Here is a 17453-nt window from a genome sequence, read left to right as displayed (position 1 = left end):
GGTGCGTCACCAGTCTGGCCGACGTCTTTCACTCCGTGATTTTGGTCACAAGTTTTTGCGTTGCATTCGTCTCCTGTGATATCAAGGTCAATAGGTCTCCCACTCCCAGCAGTAGTGTCGTCCCCAATCTTTTCCTTCTGTCCGTTACTGGCTATTTATTCTCCTTTCTTTCCCACAGACGGCGCCAAATTGTATGAGTGATTTTCCAATCACACTGCCCAACTCAGTATTCAGCTGGAGAACACTGGCAGAATAGATGACACTTGGCTAACCTGCAACAGAAAGAGAATATTCCGGTGGTGGTTCGTCCACCCGAGGGCACTCTGACGATCAAGTCAGTATATCTCTCAAAGATAATTAATAGTGCTAAACTCACTATTCAAAATATAAATTGCGTACCTTAGACCCATGGGGGTGCCTTTCTTTTATAGCCAACACAATCCTAGTCCCAATAGGAGCCTAGCTCTAATGGACTTAGGATTACTGCTAATCTTGGATTCCCAGTAGGATTGGGATAAACTCTCTAAGAGTCTTATCCTTTCCTAACTGAAGTCTTCTTCTATGCTAGGACTCTTGTGCCTTATCCGCTTATCTCGGATTCCGATATCTTCGGAGATAACCTCGGCCTCGCCGAGATAACCTCGGCGTCATGACCAGGACATGTGGCACCTCGGCTGACACGTCGGCGTCACCTTAGCCATGTGTTGGTTCTCAAAAAATATATCCCCACACAGACAAAAACAAGAAAAAATGATGTGGATGATGATTCTATTTGCAATACATTTTCTTGAATTTTTTATTAAATCAAATGTGAGAATGGATAGAATGATTATTGCATTTCATTTTATTCTAGTAAACCAAATAAATAATTATGATTTTATTTTTGTTTGCTAATCAAGTAGAATGAATCTGATATGTGCCACTTTGTATCATCATCTATTGTTATCTTATAAATTAAGCATCATCTATTGTTATCTTATAAATTAAGCAGAAGAAGCATAAACCTAAAATTAATTGCAATGTGAATAGCATGCATATATGCTAGTTTTTGTTAGAGAAATTTTATGTATCACTTGTTTGTTGTCACACTTTTGTATCATTACTCATGTGGATACTCATGACCGATTCTTTGTTTGGAAAGAATCACTAACGAAATAATGAAAAAAAATAATATAGTGTCATATACCCGTGACATAAAAGCATAAAGAAAAAGAGGTGATGTCCTCTTTGCGTTTATCGTGCATTTCTATACAAAATAGGCATTTTTATTAGCATGTTTTGTTATTTTATTCCAGGACAATGGTCTCAATTCAAATCTTTGCTTACTGTATAATGCACTTAACTTTTCCATTTTGTCTATGAAAGAAAACCCTCTGACTCTTTTATTAATTCTCTGCCACTTCTTTAAGCAATAACAGCAGGTAATACATATCATTTGGATAAGAATTCATATTGGATAGATAGCATTTTTATCAGTTCTCATTTTCTATTGCCATGACTCTTATCTTCTATAAAACACTTGTTGTTTCATGTATTTTGTCATCCTAATTAATCATGCATTTAGTCTTTTAATTGCTCTTGCTTTTCGATTTCTAAATTTTTTCATGCACTTTTTATTTTTGTCTCCAATCACTCTCTGGAAATCTGGAGGCTGTTGCTCCAGAAAAGAAAGAGAAGAATTTTTTATCACAAGTCAAGAGATTGGTGCTTCGTCAGCCTGAGGTATGCCTTCTGTTAAATTCAGTATTAAATTTTGATTTGGGAAATAATATTCTTTTGATGAATATCAAACATATTGAACAGAATGTTGGTTCAAGACTCTATGAAATTGTTGATTTATACAGGGCTAGGGTTGCAAGGACCAGAATGATAACAAATGAACACTCCCATCCTCGTTGGAATGAGTCCTTTTGCATCTATTGTGCTCATAAGATTTCTAATGTTGTATTCACAATCAAAGATGGTAATGCAATTGGGGAAACATTAATTGGAAGAGCTTATTTGCCTGTCAAGGACATTATATTGTGCCTGTTTGGCAGAGCTTAATTACAGCTTATTTCAGCTTTCAGCTTAATTTAAGCTATTTTGATGTGTTTAGTTTAGCTTATAGCTTATAGCTTATAGCTTATAGCTTTTTGGAAGTCAGAAATCAGCTTATTCTTTGAGTGGGGCAGGAGATGCTTTAAGAATAAGCTGGAAATCAGCTTAAGCTGAAAGTTATAAGCTATAAGCTGTTGAGGCATAAGCTATAAGCACTTTCCCACAGCTCTACCAAATAGGGCCATTTAGGTATGAGGTGGATAGACTTCTTGACATCGTGGATGAAGAAAATCACCCAATATATAGAAGTCCTAAAATCTATGTCAATTTGAAATTTTTTGATGTCACTAAAGACTGTAATTGGACTCAGGGAATCAAAACTCCTTCATTTGGAGGAGTCCCTTATACATTCTTCAGGCAGAGAGAGAGTTGCAAAGTTACACTATATCAAGATGCCCATGTCCTAGATTTGATTACCTCCCAATTCAATCTTTCCGAAGGCAAAATTTATGAGCCTCACAGATGCTGGGAGCATATCTTTGACGCAGTCACTAATGCAAGACACTTGATTTACATTACAAGTTGGTCTAAATATACTAAGATCACTTTGATAAGAGACCCGAAGAGGCCAAGACCACAAGGAAACATTACTCTAGGTGATCTGCTTAAGAAAAAGGCAGACGAAGGTGTGAGAGTTCTTATGCTTGTCTAGGACGACAGAACATCAGTTAAGGCATTGAGGGCAGATGGTTTGGTGGCAACCAACAATCAAGAAATAGTATATGAATTTCTGTGACGCCCTCGGAATAATACATAAAACTCGTCACTAGACATGCAATTATATAACAGAAAACAACCATTTATATTCATCAGAGTAGTTCTTACAATAGTATTACATGTTAACAACAAAAGCAAACGCCCTATGGGCTTACAGCTTTCCAAGTCAACACCTGGTTACACAAAAGAAGAGTACTAACTCTATACAAAATAAGCCCTTGGCTTGATATACATGTAATACAAACAAAATAAACAAAAGAGTCTTCAACTCTCATCATCATCCAAGCTATGTCCTTGGAGGTGGCATACTACTTGTACCTGAAAATGATGTCCCATATAGGGTGAGCCAACGCCCAGTAGAAATATGCTAAACACAATATGAGCAATAACTAAGACGTTAGATATTGATAAATGTTCAAGTTCCATAAATCAATTCATAATCCATTTCCATTTCATGACCGCTATGTTCATGTTTCATTTCAGTTTCCATTTCTTATCAATTTCACAATTTACATCAACGGCTCAGAACCTGGCCAACCACTTATATAAGACAGTGACTCATATTAGACATTTCCTAATTTGTAATAGATAAACTTACTAGTTGTATCAATATTTGAACAGATAAGCATACAAGCTGTATCCACATTTCAACAGATATGCATATTAGCTATATCAACACTTCCAGAGATAAGCATATGAGTTGTATCAACACATTAACTGACAAGCATATGAGCTGTATCAGTGGAGTCCATCCCCTATCTCCTCTCAAACAACATCCGGTTTAGAGGTCCATCCCCTATCTTCCCCTAAACCGTGGAGTACATCCCTTATCTCCTCACATACATACAACGTATATACACATAGGTCATATACCCAATCAATCAATACATAACGTTAATGTATTCTATCAACCGTCATACTCTATGACATATCCAATTGATTAGTTTTAGTTTGCCTAATCATCATGCATTGTCTACAACAATCAAAACCACCCTCCACCGGTAGTCCAAGCAATTATTTCTAAACAGATAATAAAAGCTCCAACAGATAAAATGTCAATGTTTTCAAAAGTGAGCGATTAACAAATCCAACTCCACTATTCTACTATATAATGAGTCAATTTCATTATTTCCAACTCAATTCCATATAACCACAATTTTTCCAAATTAATCATACCGATTAATTCATACAACCAATTAGGGTTTTCTACCCCATTTCTCAATATTGACCCAATGGTCTATATATCAACAACTAACAACATTATCATTATTTTGAAACTCATAATACACATTCTTGGAATCAAAATAACAAAACCCTCTTTTAACATTTCGAAACCCTAAGTCCCAAAATTACCCAACTTCAACACTTTATCAAAACAACCAAAAATCTATGTCAAAGACCATAAGAGTGAGTAGGAATCCCTACCTCAAAATCGGAGCCCAAGGGAAGAAGATGAAGAAACTCAACGTGCTCCAAAACTCAATATTCTCGGATCAAAGTGTAGCCCTCGACGATCAACCCAACTTTTACAAAGGCCGAAGGAAAAGGAAACACTCTAACTAGATCAAACCCTAGAGAGAAGGGAGTTTCTAGAGAGAGGAACTCTCAAAATGTATTTTTAGAAAGTAAGAGAGAGAGAGAGAGAGAACGTAAAAAGTGATTTTAAAATGCTCAGCTGCCAACTGATATACGACATTCCCGCTCGAGCGGAGAACACAACGCTCGAGCGTCAAGAACAAAAAACTAGGTCCGCTCGAGCGCAATAAGGCCCGCTCGAGCGCCAAGACACAAGAATAAAGTACATTCGCTCGAGCGCGAAAACCAGTTTGCTCGAGCATAGATTTCTCCCTCCCAGAACTTACACCAAAAAGTACCACCCGCTCGAGCGCCAGAGTACCCGCTCGAGCGCAGCCGCTCGAGCGTAGAAATCACACCTGCAGAAGTTTTGCAGGGACACGAAATACTGAGAGTGTACAATCTCCGCTCGAGCGTAATAGGGCCCGCTCGAGCGGAAAGACCAAAAACCTGGCAACAAGATTTTAGACCAAGGTTCAACCCACCTGTTCGAAAAAGCCCAACATATCCTAAAACTCAAACAAATGGAATTTAAAGGATGACAACAAGACAGATACAACTACCAACTCCACGGAACCGAGTCCGGAATACAATAAAACAGTAAAGGGACAACCGGGATCGCTATAACCTCCCCCCCTTAAAGAATTTCGTCCCCGAAATTAAACACAAGTTTTTCAAAAACAGGTTTTCTCCATTCTCAACAATGCTACAACATAATATTAAACAATCTGACCCATTACCGGTCAATCCCCTCTCTTTCAAGAGACATTTCACATTACGCATAACAACCTGCATTATCAACATGCATTCCTTTGAAATTTACCAATTTCAACTCATTTTCCACAATTCCATAATACATGCAACATTAACATCATGCCTGCATTTCCACAATACATTGAACATATGCAATGTTATAACAAATTTCCATTAACCAAAACATTCACAATGTTTTACAACTTAAGACACATATAATGTTCTTAAAGTTCAACGATATTTCAAATTTACCATTACATGGTTACACATCAACAAACAAGTCCGGATATTTCTCGCGGACTTCCAACTCACGTTCCCAAGTGGCTTCCTCCACTCCATGACGTTTCCACAAAACCTTTACCAAAGGAATGGTCTTGCCACGCAGGACTTGATCCCGTCTATCCAAGACTCGAACTGACCTCTCCTCATACGAGGCATCCTCATCAACCTCTAAGTCGGTCCAATCCAATACATGGGACGGATCCGGCTCATACTTCCGAAGCATACTCACATGAAACACGTCATGCACTCCGGATAACTGTGGCGGCAAAGCTAAACGATAAGCAACCTCGCCAATCCTCTCAAGGATCTCAAAGGGACCAATAAACCGAGGGGATAACTTCCCACTCTTCCCGAACCTCATCAAACCTCGCCTAGGTGATATTTTCAAGAAGACATGATCACCTACCTTAAATGCCAAAGGCCTCCTCCTACGGTCGGCATAACTCTTTTGGCGACTCTGGGCTGTAACAAGCCTCCTACGGATAAGCTCAACTTTCTCCGTCATCTCCCTAACCAACTCCGGACCCAACAAAGGTGCATCACCCACGTCGGCCCAACACACTGGAGACCTACACGGTCGGCCATACAAGGCCTCAAACGGTGCCATACCGATGCTAGACTGAAAACTGTTGTTGTAGGCAAACTCCACCAAGGGCAAGTGTCTCTCCCACGTCCCACTAAAGTCAATGACATAACCTCGAAGCATATCCTCAAGGATCTGAATGGTACGCTCAGACTACCCGTCAGTCTGAGGATGATAAGCCGTACTAAAGGTCAACTTAGTGCCCAAGGCACTTTGCAAACTTTGCCACAACCTAGCAGTAAAACGAGGATCTCTATTTGAGACGATCGTCACTGGGACCCCGTGCAATCTTACTATGTCCCAAATATACAAGTCGGCAAGATGATCTACCAAATCTCTCACGCGCATAGGAATGAAGTGCGCCGACTTAGTCAATCGGTCTACAACCACCCAAATAGCATCATTACCCCGCTGAGTTCTCGGAAGACCTACAACGAAGTCCATAGTGACATGCTCCCACTTCCACTCGGCAATAGGCAAGGGTTGCAACAAACCCGCTGGCCTCTGATGCTCGGCCTTCACTTGCTGGCAAGTAAGGCACTTCGATACGAAAACGGCCACATCTCTCTTCATACCCCGCCAACAAAACTGGCGACCCAAATCCCGATACATCTTAGTACCCCCCGGATGCACCGCAAGGCGTGAATGGTGGAACTCTCGGAGTACTTCCTCTCGGCAAGACTCCGACACAAACAAACAGTCTCATAATCTCACACTCTGGTGGGGATACGCCGTCAAACCATTCTCAACTTTCCCACTGGAGATCTTCTCTCGGAGGGGCTCTACCTCAAGGTCACCTCTCTGTGCCTCTAACACTCGTGTGACAAGCGTAGGCTGCGCAACAATAGAAAACAAGGTCGTAGCCTCAACAGATTCGCCCAGAAGCAAATCAACCTCGCCAAGCGTACCCAACATCTCCCATTCCCGGATGGCTATACAAGCTACATCACTAATGGATTTCCTACGAAGGGCATCGGCCACAACATTGGCCTTTCCCGGGTGATAGTACAACTCAAAATCATAGTCCTCAATGAACTCCATCCACCTTCTCTGCCTTAAATTCAAGTCTCTCTGTGTAAACAGATACTTCAAACTTTTGTGGTCCGAGAACATCTCGAACATCTCACCATAAAGGTAGTGCCTCCAAATCTTCAAAGCAAAGATCACTGCTGCTAACTCTAAGTCGTGTGTAGGGTAATTCTTCTCGTGTATTTTTAACTGACGTAAGCCATAAGCTACCACTTTCCTCTCTTGCATCAACACACAACCCAAACCCTCTCGTGAGGCATCACAATAAACCGCATAACCCAACCCTCTCTCCGGAATAATCAAAACCGGCGCGGTGGTCAATCTAACCTTCAACTCTTGGAACGACTTTTCGCAAGTCTCACTCCACACAAACTTGACCCATTTTCGCGTCAATCTAGTCAACGGCGAAGCTAGCCTGGAGAAATCTTTCACAAACCGACGGTAATACCCAGCTAATCCCAGAAAACTGCGGATCTCAAAAACGCTCTTAGGCTGTGCCCAATCTTGCACTGCCTCTACCTTGGATGTATCAACAGACACCCTTCCCCGGATACCACATGGCCTAAGAATTTGACCTCTCCTAGCCAGAACTCACACTTCCCAAACTTGGCATACAGCCTATGGGCTCTAAGCAATTCAAGCACCACTCTCAAGTGTTCCTCGTGCTCCTCCTCAGAAGGCGAATAGATAAGAATGTCATCCACGAAAACGACTATAAATCGATCTAAGAATTCCCAGAAGATCCGGTTCATCAAGTCCATAAAGACTGCCAGTACATTGGTAAGCCCGAATGGCATCACCAGAAACTCATAATGGCCATACTGCATACGGAATGTCGTCTTAGGAATATCCTCCTCCCTGACCCTCAACTGGTGGTAACCCGATCTCAAGTCTATCTTAGAGAACAACGAGAACCCTTCAACTGGTCAAACAAATCATCTATACGGGGCATAGGGTATTTACTCTTAACCGTAGTCCGATTCAACTTCCGGTAGTCGATACACAATCTCAAGGCACCATCTTTCTTTTTGGCAAAGAGGGTCGGTGCTCCCCACGGCGAAACACTAGGGCGAACAAAACCCTTATCTAGCAATTCCTGGAGCTGAATCTTCAACTCACTCAACTCGGCTGGGGCAAAACGATAAGGTGCCATAGAAATCGGCGCTGTGTCGGGCACTAAATGAATAGAGAACTCTATCTCTCGGTGAGGTGGTAAACTAACGAGATCCTCGGAAAAAACATCCGAATACTCACAAACCACCCTCGGCAATACAATCTGGGTCTCATCACACTCACCACTCATAAAGCTAGCAAGTAGACCACTAAGCTTATTCTGCCCTCGCGGATCATACATCGGTGGCAACACACTACCAACCCGATCCCCCAAGAAATGGAAACACTCCCCGCTCAAGGTACAAACTGTGACCCTCTGACGGTAGCAATCAATAACAACCCCGGTATGACGATAGCCAGCCCATACCCAAAATGACATCAAAGCCCTTCATGGGCATGACAACAAAAGGAAAAGGAAGCCTATGGTCGGCGACCTCTATATCACAACCTCTAACACCTTGTTTCAAGATCAACTCACCACCAACAGGTGATACTACACATATAGGAGATGCTAACTGTGCCAACTCCAATTCCAAAACAGATGCAAATGCAGCAGATAAAAAAAATGAGATGCACTCGTATCAATCAATACACTAGCAACCGAGTTGCAAAACAAGAAGGTACCTCTCATAACTGACGGAGCAGGTACAAGATCCTACGCGGTAACAGCATACACGCGCCCTATAGGCCCCTGATCCACCTGCTCACCTCTAGGAGCAAAAGACTGCTGCACTGACTGGGATGACGAAGCTCCCGGATTGGCCCTCGAGGCCTGCACAGACTGAGCTGGCTGAAAATCCTGCGTCTGCCTAGAACCAGACGCGCCCAAAGTGGCACTCAACTGTGGGCAAAACCTCTTTAGGTGCCCAGGCTGACCACACTGATAGCAAGACAAAGGCTGGCCCCTGTCCTGACTCTGGCCCTGAGGTCTAGCTAAAGAAGAAGCAGCTCGCTGACCCCCTCCCTTCTGCAGGCAAACCGAAGACTTGTGATCCAGCTAGCCACACGCAAAACAAGTCAAGCCTCCCTGACTACCTCTCCCAGAGCCCGCACTCGGCACTAGAAAGGTCGATCTAGACAAACCACCTTGAGACTGCTGAGGGTTAGAACCCCTCTGTCTCCTGCCGTCACCCTGACCATCTTGGTTCCTCTTGGAGCCTCTCTGCCCTTCATCCTCCTCCTGCATCATTATCTCCATATGAGCTGCAGCATCCACCAGACGTCTATACTCTTGAATAAAGAACCCTCCAACCCTCAACTTGAGTCCACGCCTCAACTTCCGCTTAAACTCTAAACAACGGCGTTCCTCGGACGCCACAAGTTCAGGTGCAAACCTGGACAGACTAGTAAAAGTAGCCTCAAACTCGGCTACTGACAAGCCCTGCTGTTTAAGCTGGCAAAACTGCTCCCTCAGCTTCTCCTTAGTAGCTGAAGATAAAAACTTCTCCTGGAAGGCATTCACAAACGCCTCCCATACACCACCAACACTGCCCTTCTCGTATTTCCACCACTGACCCGCATCTCCCTTCAGCTGGAAGGATGCCAAGGTTACCTTTAAAGCCCCGTCCTCGATGCCAAGCATCTCGAACGTCTTCTCCATCTGTTCCAACCACTCGTCAGCCTTAAGTGGCTCCTTCGGATCCCCAACAAACTCATCTGGATTGGACTGGAAGAATTCCCTTTTCAAGAAGGAAGGCCCTGCCTCAGCTGCGTGGGCCTGATCCTGATTCCCCGCTCTGAGAATACCCAAAGCTTCTACTATCTCTCGAGCCAAGGCACCCATAGCCTGCTGAACCGCTGGCTCGGCCATATTGGCCTGACCAACTCCCTCCTGCTGTGCCGGAATATCGTCCGGTAGAGGCATCTCCTGCCTACCACGCCTGCCTCGCCTACCACGTCCTCGTCCTGACATCCTAATAAAGGTAACCAAGACCGTTAGCACATTCACAAATGTGCCGAAACTATAACACTCACGTCCTAATGCATGGACAACTGTAATTCACTCCACGTAAGCACTTAATCACATAAGCAATTACGAATTTCATTTCTGGATAATGATAGTCCCGAGGCGTTACTAGAGTTCCGGTTAGAAACAGCATTGATCGAGTGTTTTTCCAACAAGACTCCCAGAAACCCAAGGATCCAATCAACATCCTAGAAACTAAATCCCATACCCAAGTAGGCACATAAACATGTTATTAAATAAACACATAATGTCATACATAAGTCTCTAACAAGCGAGACAAACCCATTGTGATACTAATCACTTTCTACGTACCCAAAGTATTCGAACCCGGTACGCTCTGATACCAAGTTGTGACGCCCTCGAAATAATACATAAAACTCGTCACTAGACATGCAATTATATAACAGAAAATAACCATTTATATTCATCAGAGTAGTTCTTACAATAGTATTACATGTTAACAACAAAAGCAAATTCCCTATGGGCTTACAGCTTTCCAAGTCAACACCTGGTTACACAAAAGAAGAGTACTAACTCTATACAAAATAAGCCCTTGGCTTGATATACATGTAATACAAACAAAATAAACAAAAGATTCTTCAACTCTCATCATCATCCAAGCTATGTCTTTGGAGGTGGCATATTACCTGTACCTGAAAATGATGTCCCATATAGGGTGAGCCAACGCCCAGTAGAAATATGCTAGACACAATATGAGCAATAACTAAGACGTTAGCAATTGATAAATGTTCAAGTTCCATAAATCAATTCATAATCCATTTCCATTTCATGACCGCTATGTTCATGTTTCATTTCAGTTTCCATTTCTTATCAATTTCACAATTTACATCAACGGCTCAGAACCTGGCCAACCACTTATATGAGACAGTGACTCATATTAGACATTTCCCAATTTGTAATAGATAAACTTACTAGTTGTATCAACATTTCAACAGATAAGCATACAAGTTGTATCCACATTTCAACTTATATACATATTAGCTATATCAACACTTCCAGAGATAAGCATATGAGCTGTATCAACACATTAACTGACAAGCATATGAGCTGTATCAGTGGAGTCCATCCCCTATCTTCTCCCAAACAACATCCGATTTAGAGGTCCATCCCCTATCTTCCCCTAAACCGTGGAGTACATCTCCTATCTCCTCCCATACACACAACATATATACACATAGGTCATATACCCAATCAATCAATACATGACGTTAATGTATTCTATCAACCGTCATACTCTATGACATATCCAATTGATTAGTTTTAGTTTACCTAATCATCATGCATTGTCTACAATAATCAAAACCACCCTCCACCGGTAGTCCAAGCAATTATTTCTAAACAGATAATAAAAGCTCCAACAGATAAAATGTCAATATTTTCAAAAGTGAGCGATTAACAAATCCAACTCCACTATTCTACTATATAATGAGTCAATTTCATTATTTCCAACTCAATTCCATATAACCACAATTTTCCCAAATTAATCATACCGATTAATTCATACAACAATTAGGGTTTTCTACCCCATTTCTCAATTTTGACCCAATGGTCTATATATCAACAACTAACAACAATATCATTATTTTGAAACTCATAATACACATTCTTGGAATCAAAATAACAAAACCCTCTTTTAACATTTCGAAACCCTAAGTCCCAAAATTACCCAACTTCAACACTTTATCAAAACAACCAAAAATTTATGTCAAAGACCATAAGAGTGAGTAGGAATCCCTACCTCAAAATCGGAGCCCAAGGGAAGAAGATGAAGAAACTCAGCGTGCTCCAAAACTCAATATTCTCGGATCAAAGTGTAGCCCTCGACGATCAACCCAACTTTTACAAAGGCCGAAGGAAAAGGAAACACTCTAACTAGATCAAACCCTAAAGAGAAGGGAGTTTCTAGAGAGAGGAACTCTCAAAATGTATTTTTAGAAAGTAAGAGAGAGAGAGAGAGAACATAAAAAGTGATTTTAAAATGCCCAGCTGCCAACTGATATACGACGTTGCCGCTCGAGCGGAGAACACAACGCTCGAGCGTCAAGAACAAAAAACTAGGTCCGCTCGAGCGCCAAGACATAAGAATAAAGTACATCCGCTCGAGCGCGAAAACCAGTCCGCTCGAGCGTAGATTTCTCCCTCCCAGAACTTACACCAAAAAGTACTACCCGCTCGAGCGCTAGAGTACCCGCTCGAGCGCAACCGCTCGAGCGTAAAGAAACTCGCTCGAGCGTAGAAATCACACCTGCAGAAGTTTTGCAGGGACATGAAATACTAAGAGTGTACAATCTCCGCTCGAGTGTAACAGGGCCCGCTCGAGCGGAAAGACCAAAAACCTGGCAACAAGATTTTAGACCAAGGTTCAACCCACCTGTTCGAAACAAACCCAACACATCCTAAAACTCAAACAAACGGAATTTAAAGATTGACAACAAGATAGATACAATTACCAACTCCATGGAACCGAGTCCGAAATACAACAGAACAGCAAAAGGACAACCGGGATCGCTATAATTTCGAAACTCAAGGGTACAATGTTTTTTATGCCCACGTGATTCTGATGATGGAAGTACTGTCCAAGGGTTTCAGATTAAAAGCATGTTTACTCACCATCAGAAGACAATAGTGGTGGACAGTGAAATGCCCGAGGACGATTCACAAAAGAGGAGGATTGTCAGTTTTGTTAGCAGCATTGATCTTTGTGATGGGCGGTACGATACTCCAGATCATTCCTTGTTTAAAACTCTGGACAATATCCATAACCATGATTTCCATCAGCCTAACTTTAGAGGCTCATCAATCAGAAAAGGCGGTCCAAGGGAGCCCTGGCATGACATTCATTGCAAGCTTGAAGGGCCTGTTGCTTTGGATGTCCTGTACAACTTTGAGCAGAGATGGAATAAACAAGTTGGGAATAAATTCTTTCTCACATTCAATGAGCTTGATAGAATCATTACCCGGCCACCGACTCCAATTACATCAACACATGATCCTGAAACATAGAATGTTCAAATATTTAGATCAATCGACAATGCTGCTGTTGAGGGCTTTCTCATGAAAACCAAAAAAAAACAACCAAAAATCATGAGGAAGCATCTGCAATACATAAGGAAACAACAAAAATAGGCCTGGTTACTGAAATGGGTAACACCATTGACCGAAGCATTCAAGATGCCTATATCAATGCTATTCGACGAGCAAAGAATTTTATTTACATGGAAAGTCAGTACTTCGTAGGAAGCTCATATGGCTGGAATTCCAAGGATATGAAGGATGCAGACATTAGTGCATTGCATCTTATACCAAAGGAGCTCTCACTTAAGATTGTTAGCAAGATTGAAGCAGGAGAGAGGTTTACTGTCTATGTGGTAATTCCAATGTGGCCAGAAGGCATACCTGAGAGTGCTTCTGTTCAAGAAATATTAGATTGGCAAAGGAGGACGATGGAGATGATGTATATTGACATTTATGACGCCCTTCGTGCTAAGGGAATGAATGAAAACCTTAGAGATTATTTGACATTTTTCTGCCCTGGCAATCGAGAGGCTCAAAAGGATGGCGAATATGTGCCTATAGAGAAACCAGATCCCGACACTAATTATCATAGAGCTCAGCTTGCTCGGCGTTTCATGATCTATGTCCATGCAAACATGATGATTGGTAAGCAATATTGGCTATTCATGTGCACAAACAAGTTTACTTCTAATTGAAACTTCAAATTTTATACCAAATTCAAAACTCAATTTCATCCTCATTCAGGCACTCAAAAAAGAGAATGTCTAGTTTGTGTGTCTTCTATGACTATTTTTGTGGTTTTTTTCTATGTGTCTAAGCTGTTTGAAAAATATTTACAACGAAATCCATGTATAAAACAAAATTTATGCTAAAGTTACATTTCTTGAAGTTGTTCAAGAATATTATAAATACCATGAATATATCATGAATTGCAATCAATACTTTCACTATGCTAATTATGCTTTTTTTCTTCATTGCATAGCTCCTCATCCCCCTAGGATTCATCTCTCCCTTTCCTTTCCCTTCCTTTCCTGAAGTATACTAGGGCTCCATTCATTTCGATTTAAAATATTTTACATGTGAAAAATATTTTCTTTGTAAAACCATTTACTTGTAAAATAATTTCATTGATCTTATTTTCTATTGTTTGAAAGCAAACCTTACAAAATTCCAGTCAAGGTGAAACCGTATATTGCAAAGCCCTGACCAAATGAGGCCCTTCAATTCAAGCTCAACAACTCGGCTTGGACCTTATAGAAGTTTTTTGTACTTAGGCTGGAGCATAAACACATGTTTTGTTTTAGGGTGAGATCATCAACCCTAAGTTGACTTACAGATAATCCTTATACTTTTGTTGAAATTCTTTTTTACGTTCAAACAAATAGAGCCTAGAAGGAAAATGATAGTTGTCACCAGAAGATTGTCACTTGTTTTTCATCTTCTATGTGGTTTCACATAACAAACGTCGTGTACATTTAGTACTCGCTTATTATTGTCTGGATATGGTGGGATCCTGCGATAGAAAAAAAATTTCATTCCATGAAATATTTTTTCATATCTTTTGACTTAGCTTCTTTCTTTTTCATCATTACTATTTCTAGATTTCAGTCATTGTTTTATAGAATAAATAAAGTCATGAATTTTAATATTCTTGAATGATATTATTATTAGAGATATGTTTTGCATTTACTAGCAATTAACATGAAGATTGTTGACATGAAATCCTACAATTTTCTTGCAGTTGATGATGAATATATAATAATTGGATCTGCAAACATCAACCAGAGATCAATAGATGGTGCAAGGGACACCGAGATTGCAATGGGAGGCTATCAACCACATCATTTATCAACAAACAAGCCTGCCATGGGACAAATATATGGTTTTAGAATTACGTTGTGGTACGAACACCTTGGAGTGGTAGACGAGGCCTTTCGTCACCTAGAAATTTTGGAATGTGTCACGGCCATAAATTCATTGGCTGATCGAAATTGGAAAAACTACGTGAGCGATGATTTCCCTGATGACCTTCCTTGTCACCTCCTCAAGTACCCTGTTGAGATCTCCGACAATGGAAACATAACTAAATTGCAAGGATTTGAGTTCTTCCCAGACACCAAAGCTCGTATCCTCGGCAACAAATCTAGATACCTTTCTCCATTTCTCACTACCTAATATCAATGTTGTCCTAAGTTTGTGTAAATTATTATGTTGGAGAACTTTGCTTACTTAAATCACAAGCATCCATGTAAATTAAGACATGAATATAAATAAAATTAATTAAAATGCGCGCTTATAGTAGAATTGCTAAAATAATAGGAATGACTAAGATCCTTTTGTCTCATTTTTCTTTTTCTTTAATAAATTCAAAATCAAATACAATTTTAAGATAACATACAATCATAGAAGTAAGAGTTTGGCTAACATACAACCAAGAAGGGAAACCCTGCAAAATTTTACACATTATGCAATTGCTTATATGCTCGTAATTCGTGTGAATTTCCAAATTTTTTAGACAAGGATAAAACACAGATATCTTTAAATTGAGGGTTACTTTTAAATTTCAATTCCCCAATTTCAAACTAAAAAGGTTAAAAATTTTCAAACGAAGTACACTTTCAATTGAAACATGGAAATTTTTCTATGTTTTCACAAAACCGAGAAATTTCATTGTTTTAGTGTTAAAATTGTGGGAAGTAGAGTGAAATGTCCTCAGACAAAATCACAATAGGTAAAGTGGATTTTGTCTAAAATTCATGAAGGATCTGTCCAAGAGATACAAAAACTAGATAGTTGATAAAATACTCTATAATTTTGCTTTAAACATAGAAATTGATTTCAAATACATATTTCAAAATTGGTTAGTAATGTCCACTTTTGGAAAAAATTTATCCATCCACATACATTGTGAGTTGGTTTTAAAATCGAATTATTTGTTTGTAGACTTCTTTAATGAGTATTTTTTTTTTTACAGTCCCACTATATTTTCTAATTTTTTTCCCTTCAATTCCTTTCCTAATGACGTGACTAAGACCCACACTTTTCTCTCTCTCATTTTTAGCCTTCCTTAATTCTATATCATTGGAGATGGAAATGGAGGAGCAAAATTAAGGTGATGAATAATTTTTCTTTCTTTCTTTTTTTATTTTTATTTTTATTACCAATCTCATGTTGTATAAAAAAAAAGTTCTCAAACCTAAGTTGTTTTTCAGAGATTATATGGGTATGTTTGGTTTGGTTTTGTAGAGTGATTTTGGAAAAAAATTTCTAAAAAACTTGTTCGGTTTGTAATTTTTCCAAAACAATTTTCAAAATCACTTTTTCTCTCTTACATATCAATCAATCACTTTTTTTGTCTCCTCTCTCCTTCTCAATCACTTTTTCTCTCATACACATCTACTCAATTACAATAAAATATCAAATCATTCCAAATTCTCAAACTCCAAAACTACTTTCAAAATACACAACCAAACAAACCAACAAAAAATTTAAATTCTCTCCCCAAAATAATTTTTAAAAACTACTCTCTCAAAACCAAACCAAATTCTCTCCCCCAACATGATTTTAACTTAAAAACGAGTTTTGAAAACGCAAATTTGAAATAAATTTTAATTGAAGACGTTTGTTCATCTCATGACATCCGTGTATATTATTTACCATCAAATTGCTTTACTAAAACCATCTCCAACGGCGTATCAAACCATGCATCAGATTTGAAATTTGATGAAAAAGTGACTTTTTCAAGCTCCAATGGTTTCACCAATTTGATATCAAAATGAGAATGGAACAAACATTTCATCAAACTGAGGACAAGCTCTGTATATCAGTATTTCACTATGCTTGACCGTTAAGGTGGGCCAACCGGATGTCCGGCCGGTTGACCCACCGGTTGACCGGTTTCCTTTCAGATATGTAGGTTCAAACCGGTCAAAAAGGTTCAAACAGGTAAAAAAAAAAAAAATTAGCCTTACCGGTCGACCGGTCGGTCGACCCTTCCCTTTTGATGCACGGTTGGAGCAAGCCATATCAGATTGAGAAAATTGACTTTTTTTACTCAAATTTGGTGAAAATTTTGGTTCACCGTTGGAGATGCTCTAAGGAGTGGGCTTTTACTAGGGGTCGTACATGGTTCGAATTAGTTTTTCGTTATTTATAGTTTTTGAAAAATTAAAATCAATTCAGTCGGTTTAAATCGTGGGACCAATCCGAATTAATCCATTTAAACACGGATTGAATCGGTTTAGGGTCACAGATTCACATAATTAAATAACCAAAAAAAAAATAAAGAACATTTTAATT

At 39.9% G+C, this 17453-nt stretch overlaps 1 pseudogene across 1 annotated transcript; it reads left to right on the top strand.

Moving 5' to 3' along the window:
* Window positions 1-1848: 1848 nt before the first annotated feature.
* Window positions 1849-15440, top strand: LOC114289109 (phospholipase D alpha 1-like; annotated as a pseudogene). The gene is made up of 5 exons (XR_014345355.1): window positions 1849-2024; window positions 2290-2830; window positions 12654-13191; window positions 13236-13799; window positions 14896-15440. The product of XR_014345355.1 is annotated as a phospholipase D alpha 1-like (transcript).
* Window positions 15441-17453: the final 2013 nt, after the last annotated feature.

The sequence above is a fragment of the Camellia sinensis genome, chromosome 11 (genome assembly GCF_055761805.1).
Source record: "Camellia sinensis isolate YWXY chromosome 11, ASM5576180v1, whole genome shotgun sequence".
Lineage (NCBI taxonomy): Eukaryota > Viridiplantae > Streptophyta > Magnoliopsida > Ericales > Theaceae > Camellia > Camellia sinensis.
Note: the sequence above shows the minus strand (reverse complement) of the source record. Positions and strands in the feature narration are given on the sequence as shown.